Source organism: Pseudorasbora parva, chromosome 15 (assembly GCF_024679245.1).
Source record: "Pseudorasbora parva isolate DD20220531a chromosome 15, ASM2467924v1, whole genome shotgun sequence".
Lineage (NCBI taxonomy): Eukaryota > Metazoa > Chordata > Actinopteri > Cypriniformes > Gobionidae > Pseudorasbora > Pseudorasbora parva.
In genome coordinates, this window is record NC_090186.1 from 18,361,930 (window position 1) to 18,371,764 (window position 9,835).

Here is a 9,835-nt window from a genome sequence, read left to right on the forward strand (position 1 = left end):
ATAATATAAGATATATTACCATCACATTATTTCAAGTTTTCATTACAAAAGCTACTTGTCAGAAGTGGGATTTGAACCCACGCCTCCATTCGGAGACCAGAATCCTCAACATTTGAGAAGGTTGAAGAACCTTGAGTCTGGCGCCTTAGACCACTCGGCCATTCTAACAGCCACAGCTGGTTTTCTGATGCTCAGTCTTTTGATTGTCCATGATGGTAAAAACTCAAAAGATAATATAAGATATATTACCATCACATTATTTCAAGTTTTCATTATAAAAGCTACTTGTCAGAAGTGGGATTTGAACCCACGCCTCCATTCGGAGACCAGAATCCTCAACATTTGAGAAGGTTGAAGAACCTTGAGTCTGGCGCCTTAGACAACTCGGCCATTCTGACAGTCACGGCTGCTTTTCTGATGCTCAGTCTTTTGATTGTCCATGATGGTAAAAACTCAAAAGATAATATAAGATATATTACCGTCACATTATTTCAAGTTTTCATTATAAAAGCTACTTGTCAGAAGTGGGATTTGAACCCACGCCTCCATTCGGAGACCAGAATCCTCAACATTTGAGAAGGTTGAAGAACCTTGAGTCTGGCGCCTTAGACAACTCGGCCATTCTGACAGTCACGGCTGCTTTTCTGATTCTCAGTCTTTTGATTGTCCATGATGGTAAAAACTCAAAAGATAATATAAGATATATTACCATCACATTATTTCAAGTTTTCATTACAAAAGCTACATGTCAGAAGTGGGATTTGAACCCACGCCTCCATTCGGAGACCTGAATCCTCAACATTTGAAAGGTTGAAAGACCTTGAGTCTGGCGCCTTAAACCACTCGGCCATTCTGACAGCCACAACTAGCGTTCTGATGCTCAGTCTTTTCATTATTCATGATGGTAAAAACTCAAAAAGGAATATAAGATTCATTACCTTCACGTTAATTCAAGTGTTCATTTTAAAAGCTAGTTGTCAGAAGTGGGATTTGAACCCACGCCTTCATTCGGAGACCAGAATCCTCAACATTTGAGAAGGTTGAAGAACCTTGAGTCTGGCGCCTTAGACCACTCGGCCATTCTGACAGACACAGCTGCTTTTCTGATGCTCAGTCTTTTGATTGTCCATGATGGTAAAAACTCAAAAGATAATATAAGATATATTACCATCACATTATTTCAAGTTTTCATTACAAAAGCTACTTGTCAGAAGTGGGATTTGAACACACGCCTCCATTCGGAGACCAGAATCCTCAACATTTGAGAAGGTTGAAGCAGCTTGAGTCTGGCGCCTTAGACCACTCGGCCATTCTGACAGTCACAGCTGCTTTTCTGAAGCTCAGTCTTTTCATTATACATGATGGTAAAAATTCAAATGGCAATATAAGATTCATTACCTTCACGTTAATTCAAGTGTTCATTTTAAAAGCTAGTTGTCAGAAGTGGGATTTGAACCCACGCCTCCATTCGGAGACCAGAATCCTCAACATTTGAGAAGGTTGAAGAACCTTGAGTCTGGCGCCTTAGACCACTCGGCCATTCTGACAGTCACAGCTGCATTTCTGATGCTCAGTCTTTGGATTGTCCATGATGGTAAAAACTCAAACGATAATATAAGATATATTAACATCACATTTTTTCAAGTTTTCATTACAAAAGCTACATGTCAGAAGTGGGATTTGAACCCACGCCTCCATTCGGAAACCAGAATCCTCAACATTTGAGAAGGTTGAAGCACCTTGAGTCTGGCGCCTTAGACCACTCGGCCATTCTGACAGACACAGCTGCTTTTCTGATGCTCAGTCTTTTCATAGTCCATGATGGTAAAATTTCAAAAGATAATATAAGATATGTTACCTTCACATTAATTCAAGTTTTCATTATAAAAGCTAGTTGTCAGAAGTGGGATTTGAACCCACGCCTCCATTCGGAGACCAGAATCCTCAACATTTGAGAAGGTTGAAGCACCTTGAGTCTGGCGCCTTAGACCACTCGGCCATTCTGACAGTCAAAACTGGTTTTCTGATGCTCAGTCTTTTGATTGTCCATGATGGTAAAAACTCAAAAGATAATATAAGATATATTACCATCACATTATTTCAAGTTTTCATTACAAAAGCTACTTGTCAGAAGTGGGATTTGAACCCACGCCTCCATTCGGAGACCAGAATCCTCAACATTTGAGAAGGTTGAAGCACCTTGAGTCTGGCGCCTTAGACCACTCGGCCATTCTGACAGTCACAGCTGCTTTTCTGAAGCTCAGTCTTTTCATTATACATGATGGTAAAAACTCAAATGGCAATATAAGATTCATTACCTTCACGTTAATTCAAGTGTTCATTTTAAAAGCTAGTTGTCAGAAGGGGGATTTGAACCCACGCCTCCATTCGGAGACCAGAATCCTCAACATTTGAGAAGGTTGAAGAACCTTGAGTCTGGCGCCTTAGACAACTCGGCCATTCTGACAGTCACGGCTGCTTTTCTGATGCTCAGTCTTTGATTGTCCATGATGGTAAAAACTCAAAAGATAATATAAGATATATTACCATCACATTATTTCAAGTTTTCATTACAAAAGCTACATGTCAGAAGTGGGATTTGAACCCACGCCTCCATTCAGAGACCAGAATCCTCAACATTTGAGAAGGTTGAAGCACCTTGAGTCTGGCGCCTTAGACCACTCGGCCATTCTGACAGACACAGCTGCTTTTCTGATGCTCAGTCTTTTGATTGTCCATGATGGTAAAAACTCAAAAGATAATATAAGATATATTACCATCACATTTTTTCAAGTTTTCATTACAAAAGCTACTTGTCAGAAGTGGGATTTGAACCCACGCCTCCATTCGGAGACCAGAATCCTCAACATTTGAGAAGGTTGAAGCACCTTGAGTCTGGCGCCTTAGACCACTCGGCCATTCTGACAGCCACAACTGGTTTTCTTATGCTCAGTCTTTTCATTGTCCATGATGGTAAAAACGCAAAAGATAATATAAGATATATTACCATCACATTATTTCAAGTTTTCATTACAAAAGCTACATGTCAGAAGTGGGATTTGAACCCACGCCTCCATTCGGAGACCAGAATCCTCAACATTTGGGAAGGTTGAAGCACCTTGAGTCTGGCGCCTTAGACCACTCGGCCATTCTGACTGTCACAACTGCTTTTCTGATGCTCAGTCTTTTTATTGTCCATGATGGTAAAAACTCAAAAGATAATATAAGATATATTACCGTCACATTATTTCAAGTTTTCATTATAAAAGCTACTTGTCAGAAGTGGGATTTGAACCCACGCCTCCATTCGGAGACCAGAATCCTCAACGTTTGAGAAGGTTGAAGCGCCTTGAGTCTGGCGCCTTAGACCACTCGGCCATTCTGACTGTCACAACTGCTTTTCTGATGCTCAGTCTTTTGATTGTCCATGATGGTAAAAACTCAAAAGACAATATAAGATATATTACCATCACATTATTTCAAGTTTTCATTATAAAAGCTACTTGTCAGAAGTGGGATTTGAACCCACGCCTCCATTCGGAAACCAGAATCCTCAACACTTGAGAAGGTTGAAGCACCTTGAGTCTGGCGCCTTAGACCACTCGGCCATTCTGACAGCTACAACTGGTTTTCTGATTCTCAGTCTTTTGATTGTCCATGATGGTAAAAACTCAAAAGATAATATAAGATATATTACCATCACATTATTTCAAGTTTTCATTACAAAAGCTACTTGTCAGAAGTGGGATTTGAACCCACGCCTCCATTTGGAGACCAGAATCCTCAACATTTGAGAAGGTTGAAGCACCTTGAGTCTGGCGCCTTAGACCACTCGGCCATTCTGACAGCCACAGCTGGTTTTCTGATGCTCAGTCTTTTGATTGTCCATGATGGTAAAAACTCAAAAGATAATATAAGATATATTACCATCACATTATTTCAAGTTTTCATTATAAAAGTTACTTGTCAGAAGTGGGATTTGAACCCACGCCTCCATTCGGAGACCAGAATCCTCAACATTTGAGAAGGTTGAAGAACCTTGAGTCTGGCGCCTTAGACAACTCGGCCATTCTGACAGTCACGGCTGCTTTTCTGATGCTCAGTCTTTTGATTGTCCATGATGGTAAAAACTCAAAAGATAATATAAGATATATTACCGTCACATTATTTCAAGTTTTCATTATAAAAGCTACTTGTCAGAAGTGGGATTTGAACCCACGCCTCCATTCGGAGACCAGAATCCTCAACATTTGAGAAGGTTGAAGAACCTTGAGTCTGGCGCCTTAGACAACTCGGCCATTCTGACAGTCACGGCTGCTTTTCTGATGCTCAGTCTTTTGATTGTCCATGATGGTAAAAACTCAAAAGATAATATAAGATATATTACCATCACATTATTTCAAGTTTTCATTACAAAAGCTACATGTCAGAAGTGGGATTTGAACCCGCGCCTCCATTCGGAGACCTGAATCCTCAACATTTGAAAGGTTGAAAGACCTTGAGTCTGGCGCCTTAGACCACTCGGCCATTCTGACAGCCACAACTAGCGTTCTGATGCTCAGTCTTTTCATTATTCATGATGGTAAAAACTCAAAAAGGAATATAAGATTCATTACCTTCACGTTAATTCAAGTGTTCATTTTAAAAGCTAGTTGTCAGAAGTGGGATTTGAACCCACGCCTTCATTCGGAGACCAGAATCCTCAACATTTGAGAAGGTTGAAGAACCTTGAGTCTGGCGCCTTAGACCACTCGGCCATTCTGACAGACGCAGCTGCTTTTCTGATGCTCAGTCTTTTGATTGTCCATGATGGTAAAAACTCAAAAGATAATATAAGATATATTACCATCACATTATTTCAAGTTTTCATTACAAAAGCTACTTGTCAGAAGTGGGATTTGAACCCACGCCTCCATTCGGAGACCAGAATCCTCAACATTTGAGAAGGTTGAAGCAGCTTGAGTCTGGCGCCTTAGACCACTCGGCCATTCTGACAGTCACAGCTGCTTTTCTGAAGCTCAGTCTTTTCATTATACATGATGGTAAAAATTCAAATGGCAATATAAGATTCATTACCTTCACGTTAATTCAAGTGTTCATTACAAAAGCTACATGTCAGAAGTGGGATTTGAACCCACGCCTCCATTCGGAAACCAGAATCCTCAACATTTGAGAAGGTTGAAGCACCTTGAGTCTGGCGCCTTAGACCACTCGGCCATTCTGACAGCCACGACTGGTTTTCTGATGCTCAGTCTTTTGATTGTCCATGATGGTAAAAACTCAAAAGATAATATAAGATATATTACCGTCACATTATTTCAAGTTTTCATTATAAAAGCTACATGTCAGAAGTGGGATTTGAAACCACGCCTCCATTCGGAGACCAGAATCCTCAACATTTGGGAAGGTTGAAGCACCTTGAGTCTGGCGCCTTAGACCACTCGGCCATTCTGACTGTCACAACTGCTTTTCTGATGCTCAGTCTTTTGATTGTCCATGATGGTAATAACTCAAAAGATAATATAAGATATATTACCATCACATTATTTCAAGTTTTCATTACAAAAGCTACTTGTCAGAAGTGGGATTTGAACCCACGCCTCCATTCGGAGACCAGAATCCTCAACATTTGGGAAGGTTAAAGCACCTTGAGTCTGGCGCCTTAGACCACTTGGCCATTCTGACTGTCACAACTGCTTTTCTGATGCTCAGTCTTTTGATTGTCCATGATGGTAAAAACTCAAAAGATAATATAAGATATATTACGGTCACATTATTTCAAGTTTTCATTATAAAAGCTACTTGTCAGAAGTGGGATTTGAACCCACGCCTCCATTCGGAGACCAGAATCCTCAACATTTGAGAAGGTTGAAGCGCCTTGAGTCTGGCGCCTTAGACCACTCGGCCATTCTAACTGTCAGAACTGCTTTTCTGATGCTCAGTCTTTTGATTGTCCATGATGGTAAAAACTCAAAAGATAATATAAGATATATTACCATCACATTATTTCAAGTTTTCATTACAAAAGCTACTTGTCAGAAGTGGGATTTGAACCCACGCCTCCATTCGGAGACCAGAATCCTCAACATTTGGGAAGGTTGAAGCACCTTGAGTCTGGCGCCTTAGACCACTCGGCCATTCTGACTGTCACAACTGCTTTTCTGATGCTCAGTCTTTTGATTGTCCATGATGGTAAAAACTCAAAAGATAATATAAGATATATTACCGTCACATTATTTCAAGTATTCATTATTTTCATTATAAAATCTACTTGTCAGAAGTGGGATTTGAACCCACGCCTCCATTCGGAGACCAGAATCCTCAACATTTGAGAAGGTTGAAGCACCTTGAGTCTGGCGCCTTAGACCACTCGGCCATTCTGACAGTAAAAACTGGTTTTCTGATGCTCAGTCTTTTGATTGTCCATGATGGTAAAAACTCAAAAGATAATATGATATATTACCATCACATTATTTCAAGTTTTCATTATAAAAGCTACTTGTCAGAAGTGGTATTTGAACCCACGCCTCCATTCGGAGACCAGAATCCTCTACATTTGAGAAGGTTGAAGCACCTTGAGTCTGGCGCCTTAGACTACTCGGCCATTCTGACACTCACAACTAGCTTTCTGATGCTCAGTCTTTTCATTGTCCATGATGGTAAAAACTCAAAAGATAATATAAGATATATTACCTTCACATTAATTCAAGTTTTCATTATAAAAGCTAGTTGTCAGAAGTGGGATATGAACCCACGCCTCCATTCGGAGACCAGAATCCTCAACATTTGAGAAGGTTGAAGCACCTTGAGTCTGGCGCCTTAGACCACTCGGCCATTCTGACAGCCACAACTAGCGTTCTGATGCTCAGTCTTGTCATTATTCGTGATGGTAAAAACTAAAAAAGGAATATAAGATTCATTACCTTCACGTTAATTCAAGTGTTCATTTTAAAAGCTAGTTGTCAGAAGTGGGATTTGAACCCACGCCTCCATTCGGAGACCAGAATCCTCAACATTTGAAAAGGTTGAAGCACCTTGAGTCTGGCGCCTTTGACCACTCGGCCATTCTGACTGTCACAACTGCTTTTCTGATGCTCAGTCTTTTGATTGTCCATGATGGTAAAAACTCAAAAGACAATATAAGATATATTACCATCACATTATTTCAAGTTTTCATTACAAAAGCTACTTGTCAGAAGTGGGATTTGAACCCACGCCTCCATTCGGAGACCAGAATCCTCAACATTTGAGAAGGTTGAAGCACCTTGAGTCTGGCGCCTTAGACCACTCGGCCATTCTGACAGTCACAGCTGCTTTTCTGATGCTCAGTCTTTTGATTGTTCATGATGGTAAAAACTCAAACGATAATATAAGATATATTAACATCACATTATTTCAAGTTTTCATTACAAAAGCTACTTGTCAGAAGTGGGATTTGAACCCACGCCTCCATTCGGAGACCAGAATCCTCAACATTTGAGAAGGTTGAAGCACCTTGAGTCTGGCGCCTTAGACCACTCGGCCATTCTGACAGCCACAGCTGGTTTTCTGATGCTCAGTCTTTTGATTGTCCATGTTGGTAAAAACTCAAAAGATAATATAATATATATTACCATCACATTATTTCAAGTTTTCATTATAAAAGCTACTTGTCAGAAGTGGGATTTGAACCCACGCCTCCATTCGGAGACCAGAATCCTCAACATTTGAGAAGGTTGAAGCGCCTTGAGTCTGGCGCCTTAGACCACTCGGCCATTCTGACTGTCACAACTGCTTTACTGATGCTCAGTCTTTTTATTGTCCATGATGGTAAAAACTCAAAAGACAATATAAGATATATTACCATCACATTATTTCAAGTTTTCATTATAAAAGCTACTTGTCAGAAGTGGGATTTGAACCCACGCCTCCATTCGGAGACCAGAATCCTCAACACTTGAGAAGGTTGAAGCATCTTGAGTCTGGCGCCTTAGACCACTCGGCCATTCTGACAGCCACAACTGGTTTTCTGATTCTCAGTCTTTTGATTGTCCATGATGGTAAAAACTCAAAAGATAATATAAGATATATTACCATCACATTATTTCAAGTTTTCATTACAAAAGCTACTTGTCAGAAGTGGGATTTGAACCCACGCCTCCATTCGGAGACCAGAATCCTCAACATTTGAGAAGGTTGAAGAACCTTGAGTCTGGCGCCTTAGACCACTCGGCCATTCTAACAGCCACAGCTGGTTTTCTGATGCTCAGTCTTTTGATTGTCCATGATGGTAAAAACTCAAAAGATAATATAAGATATATTACCATCACATTATTTCAAGTTTTCATTATAAAAGCTACTTGTCAGAAGTGGGATTTGAACCCACGCCTCCATTCGGAGACCAGAATCCTCAACATTTGAGAAGGTTGAAGAACCTTGAGTCTGGCGCCTTAGACAACTCGGCCATTCTGACAGTCACGGCTGCTTTTCTGATGCTCAGTCTTTTGATTGTCCATGATGGTAAAAACTCAAAAGATAATATAAGATATATTACCGTCACATTATTTCAAGTTTTCATTATAAAAGCTACTTGTCAGAAGTGGGATTTGAACCCACGCCTCCATTCGGAGACCAGAATCCTCAACATTTGAGAAGGTTGAAGAACCTTGAGTCTGGCGCCTTAGACAACTCGGCCATTCTGACAGTCACGGCTGCTTTTCTGATTCTCAGTCTTTTGATTGTCCATGATGGTAAAAACTCAAAAGATAATATAAGATATATTACCATCACATTATTTCAAGTTTTCATTACAAAAGCTACATGTCAGAAGTGGGATTTGAACCCACGCCTCCATTCGGAGACCTGAATCCTCAACATTTGAAAGGTTGAAAGACCTTGAGTCTGGCGCCTTAAACCACTCGGCCATTCTGACAGCCACAACTAGCGTTCTGATGCTCAGTCTTTTCATTATTCATGATGGTAAAAACTCAAAAAGGAATATAAGATTCATTACCTTCACGTTAATTCAAGTGTTCATTTTAAAAGCTAGTTGTCAGAAGTGGGATTTGAACCCACGCCTTCATTCGGAGACCAGAATCCTCAACATTTGAGAAGGTTGAAGAACCTTGAGTCTGGCGCCTTAGACCACTCGGCCATTCTGACAGACACAGCTGCTTTTCTGATGCTCAGTCTTTTGATTGTCCATGATGGTAAAAACTCAAAAGATAATATAAGATATATTACCATCACATTATTTCAAGTTTTCATTACAAAAGCTACTTGTCAGAAGTGGGATTTGAACCCACGCCTCCATTCGGAGACCAGAATCCTCAACATTTGAGAAGGTTGAAGCAGCTTGAGTCTGGCGCCTTAGACCACTCGGCCATTCTGACAGTCACAGCTGCTTTTCTGAAGCTCAGTCTTTTCATTATACATGATGGTAAAAATTCAAATGGCAATATAAGATTCATTACCTTCACGTTAATTCAAGTGTTCATTTTAAAAGCTAGTTGTCAGAAGTGGGATTTGAACCCACGCCTCCATTCGGAGACCAGAATCCTCAACATTTGAGAAGGTTGAAGAACCTTGAGTCTGGCGCCTTAGACCACTCGGCCATTCTGACAGTCACAGCTGCATTTCTGATGCTCAGTCTTTGGATTGTCCATGATGGTAAAAACTCAAACGATAATATAAGATATATTAACATCACATTTTTTCAAGTTTTCATTACAAAAGCTACATGTCAGAAGTGGGATTTGAACCCACGCCTCCATTCGGAAACCAGAATCCTCAACATTTGAGAAGGTTGAAGCACCTTGAGTCTGGCGCCTTAGACCACTCGGCCATTCTGACAGAC

At 40.5% G+C, this 9,835-nt stretch overlaps 26 non-coding genes across 26 annotated transcripts; all 26 read right to left on the minus strand.

Annotated features, from left to right (window-relative positions):
• Positions 1-56: 56 nt before the first annotated feature.
• Positions 57-168, minus strand: trnal-caa (transfer RNA leucine (anticodon CAA)). Its single transcript has 2 exons — positions 131-168; positions 57-102 (listed from the first exon to the last, which is right to left on the minus strand). It is a non-coding gene; the product is annotated as a tRNA-Leu (tRNA).
• A 1,267-nt stretch (positions 169-1,435) lies between these two features.
• trnal-caa (transfer RNA leucine (anticodon CAA)) lies at positions 1,436-1,547 on the minus strand. Its single transcript has 2 exons — positions 1,510-1,547; positions 1,436-1,481 (listed from the first exon to the last, which is right to left on the minus strand). It is a non-coding gene; the product is annotated as a tRNA-Leu (tRNA).
• A 118-nt stretch (positions 1,548-1,665) lies between these two features.
• trnal-caa (transfer RNA leucine (anticodon CAA)) lies at positions 1,666-1,777 on the minus strand. Its single transcript has 2 exons — positions 1,740-1,777; positions 1,666-1,711 (listed from the first exon to the last, which is right to left on the minus strand). It is a non-coding gene; the product is annotated as a tRNA-Leu (tRNA).
• Positions 1,778-1,895: 118 nt separating this feature from the next.
• Positions 1,896-2,007, minus strand: trnal-caa (transfer RNA leucine (anticodon CAA)). Its single transcript has 2 exons — positions 1,970-2,007; positions 1,896-1,941 (listed from the first exon to the last, which is right to left on the minus strand). It is a non-coding gene; the product is annotated as a tRNA-Leu (tRNA).
• Positions 2,008-2,125: 118 nt separating this feature from the next.
• On the minus strand, positions 2,126-2,237 carry trnal-caa (transfer RNA leucine (anticodon CAA)). The gene is made up of 2 exons: positions 2,200-2,237; positions 2,126-2,171 (listed from the first exon to the last, which is right to left on the minus strand). It is a non-coding gene; the product is annotated as a tRNA-Leu (tRNA).
• A 347-nt stretch (positions 2,238-2,584) lies between these two features.
• trnal-caa (transfer RNA leucine (anticodon CAA)) lies at positions 2,585-2,696 on the minus strand. The gene is made up of 2 exons: positions 2,659-2,696; positions 2,585-2,630 (listed from the first exon to the last, which is right to left on the minus strand). It is a non-coding gene; the product is annotated as a tRNA-Leu (tRNA).
• A 118-nt stretch (positions 2,697-2,814) lies between these two features.
• On the minus strand, positions 2,815-2,926 carry trnal-caa (transfer RNA leucine (anticodon CAA)). Its single transcript has 2 exons — positions 2,889-2,926; positions 2,815-2,860 (listed from the first exon to the last, which is right to left on the minus strand). It is a non-coding gene; the product is annotated as a tRNA-Leu (tRNA).
• A 118-nt stretch (positions 2,927-3,044) lies between these two features.
• Positions 3,045-3,156, minus strand: trnal-caa (transfer RNA leucine (anticodon CAA)). The gene is made up of 2 exons: positions 3,119-3,156; positions 3,045-3,090 (listed from the first exon to the last, which is right to left on the minus strand). It is a non-coding gene; the product is annotated as a tRNA-Leu (tRNA).
• A 118-nt stretch (positions 3,157-3,274) lies between these two features.
• On the minus strand, positions 3,275-3,386 carry trnal-caa (transfer RNA leucine (anticodon CAA)). Its single transcript has 2 exons — positions 3,349-3,386; positions 3,275-3,320 (listed from the first exon to the last, which is right to left on the minus strand). It is a non-coding gene; the product is annotated as a tRNA-Leu (tRNA).
• Positions 3,387-3,504: 118 nt separating this feature from the next.
• On the minus strand, positions 3,505-3,616 carry trnal-caa (transfer RNA leucine (anticodon CAA)). The gene is made up of 2 exons: positions 3,579-3,616; positions 3,505-3,550 (listed from the first exon to the last, which is right to left on the minus strand). It is a non-coding gene; the product is annotated as a tRNA-Leu (tRNA).
• A 118-nt stretch (positions 3,617-3,734) lies between these two features.
• trnal-caa (transfer RNA leucine (anticodon CAA)) lies at positions 3,735-3,846 on the minus strand. The gene is made up of 2 exons: positions 3,809-3,846; positions 3,735-3,780 (listed from the first exon to the last, which is right to left on the minus strand). It is a non-coding gene; the product is annotated as a tRNA-Leu (tRNA).
• A 1,037-nt stretch (positions 3,847-4,883) lies between these two features.
• On the minus strand, positions 4,884-4,995 carry trnal-caa (transfer RNA leucine (anticodon CAA)). Its single transcript has 2 exons — positions 4,958-4,995; positions 4,884-4,929 (listed from the first exon to the last, which is right to left on the minus strand). It is a non-coding gene; the product is annotated as a tRNA-Leu (tRNA).
• A 118-nt stretch (positions 4,996-5,113) lies between these two features.
• On the minus strand, positions 5,114-5,225 carry trnal-caa (transfer RNA leucine (anticodon CAA)). The gene is made up of 2 exons: positions 5,188-5,225; positions 5,114-5,159 (listed from the first exon to the last, which is right to left on the minus strand). It is a non-coding gene; the product is annotated as a tRNA-Leu (tRNA).
• Positions 5,226-5,573: 348 nt separating this feature from the next.
• trnal-caa (transfer RNA leucine (anticodon CAA)) lies at positions 5,574-5,685 on the minus strand. The gene is made up of 2 exons: positions 5,648-5,685; positions 5,574-5,619 (listed from the first exon to the last, which is right to left on the minus strand). It is a non-coding gene; the product is annotated as a tRNA-Leu (tRNA).
• Positions 5,686-5,803: 118 nt separating this feature from the next.
• Positions 5,804-5,915, minus strand: trnal-caa (transfer RNA leucine (anticodon CAA)). Its single transcript has 2 exons — positions 5,878-5,915; positions 5,804-5,849 (listed from the first exon to the last, which is right to left on the minus strand). It is a non-coding gene; the product is annotated as a tRNA-Leu (tRNA).
• Positions 5,916-6,033: 118 nt separating this feature from the next.
• trnal-caa (transfer RNA leucine (anticodon CAA)) lies at positions 6,034-6,145 on the minus strand. Its single transcript has 2 exons — positions 6,108-6,145; positions 6,034-6,079 (listed from the first exon to the last, which is right to left on the minus strand). It is a non-coding gene; the product is annotated as a tRNA-Leu (tRNA).
• Positions 6,146-6,272: 127 nt separating this feature from the next.
• Positions 6,273-6,384, minus strand: trnal-caa (transfer RNA leucine (anticodon CAA)). Its single transcript has 2 exons — positions 6,347-6,384; positions 6,273-6,318 (listed from the first exon to the last, which is right to left on the minus strand). It is a non-coding gene; the product is annotated as a tRNA-Leu (tRNA).
• Positions 6,385-6,960: 576 nt separating this feature from the next.
• trnal-caa (transfer RNA leucine (anticodon CAA)) lies at positions 6,961-7,072 on the minus strand. The gene is made up of 2 exons: positions 7,035-7,072; positions 6,961-7,006 (listed from the first exon to the last, which is right to left on the minus strand). It is a non-coding gene; the product is annotated as a tRNA-Leu (tRNA).
• Positions 7,073-7,190: 118 nt separating this feature from the next.
• trnal-caa (transfer RNA leucine (anticodon CAA)) lies at positions 7,191-7,302 on the minus strand. Its single transcript has 2 exons — positions 7,265-7,302; positions 7,191-7,236 (listed from the first exon to the last, which is right to left on the minus strand). It is a non-coding gene; the product is annotated as a tRNA-Leu (tRNA).
• A 118-nt stretch (positions 7,303-7,420) lies between these two features.
• Positions 7,421-7,532, minus strand: trnal-caa (transfer RNA leucine (anticodon CAA)). The gene is made up of 2 exons: positions 7,495-7,532; positions 7,421-7,466 (listed from the first exon to the last, which is right to left on the minus strand). It is a non-coding gene; the product is annotated as a tRNA-Leu (tRNA).
• Positions 7,533-7,650: 118 nt separating this feature from the next.
• On the minus strand, positions 7,651-7,762 carry trnal-caa (transfer RNA leucine (anticodon CAA)). Its single transcript has 2 exons — positions 7,725-7,762; positions 7,651-7,696 (listed from the first exon to the last, which is right to left on the minus strand). It is a non-coding gene; the product is annotated as a tRNA-Leu (tRNA).
• Positions 7,763-7,880: 118 nt separating this feature from the next.
• On the minus strand, positions 7,881-7,992 carry trnal-caa (transfer RNA leucine (anticodon CAA)). Its single transcript has 2 exons — positions 7,955-7,992; positions 7,881-7,926 (listed from the first exon to the last, which is right to left on the minus strand). It is a non-coding gene; the product is annotated as a tRNA-Leu (tRNA).
• Positions 7,993-8,110: 118 nt separating this feature from the next.
• Positions 8,111-8,222, minus strand: trnal-caa (transfer RNA leucine (anticodon CAA)). Its single transcript has 2 exons — positions 8,185-8,222; positions 8,111-8,156 (listed from the first exon to the last, which is right to left on the minus strand). It is a non-coding gene; the product is annotated as a tRNA-Leu (tRNA).
• A 1,037-nt stretch (positions 8,223-9,259) lies between these two features.
• Positions 9,260-9,371, minus strand: trnal-caa (transfer RNA leucine (anticodon CAA)). Its single transcript has 2 exons — positions 9,334-9,371; positions 9,260-9,305 (listed from the first exon to the last, which is right to left on the minus strand). It is a non-coding gene; the product is annotated as a tRNA-Leu (tRNA).
• A 118-nt stretch (positions 9,372-9,489) lies between these two features.
• trnal-caa (transfer RNA leucine (anticodon CAA)) lies at positions 9,490-9,601 on the minus strand. The gene is made up of 2 exons: positions 9,564-9,601; positions 9,490-9,535 (listed from the first exon to the last, which is right to left on the minus strand). It is a non-coding gene; the product is annotated as a tRNA-Leu (tRNA).
• Positions 9,602-9,719: 118 nt separating this feature from the next.
• trnal-caa (transfer RNA leucine (anticodon CAA)) lies at positions 9,720-9,831 on the minus strand. The gene is made up of 2 exons: positions 9,794-9,831; positions 9,720-9,765 (listed from the first exon to the last, which is right to left on the minus strand). It is a non-coding gene; the product is annotated as a tRNA-Leu (tRNA).
• Between the last annotated feature and the right edge of the window lie 4 nt (positions 9,832-9,835).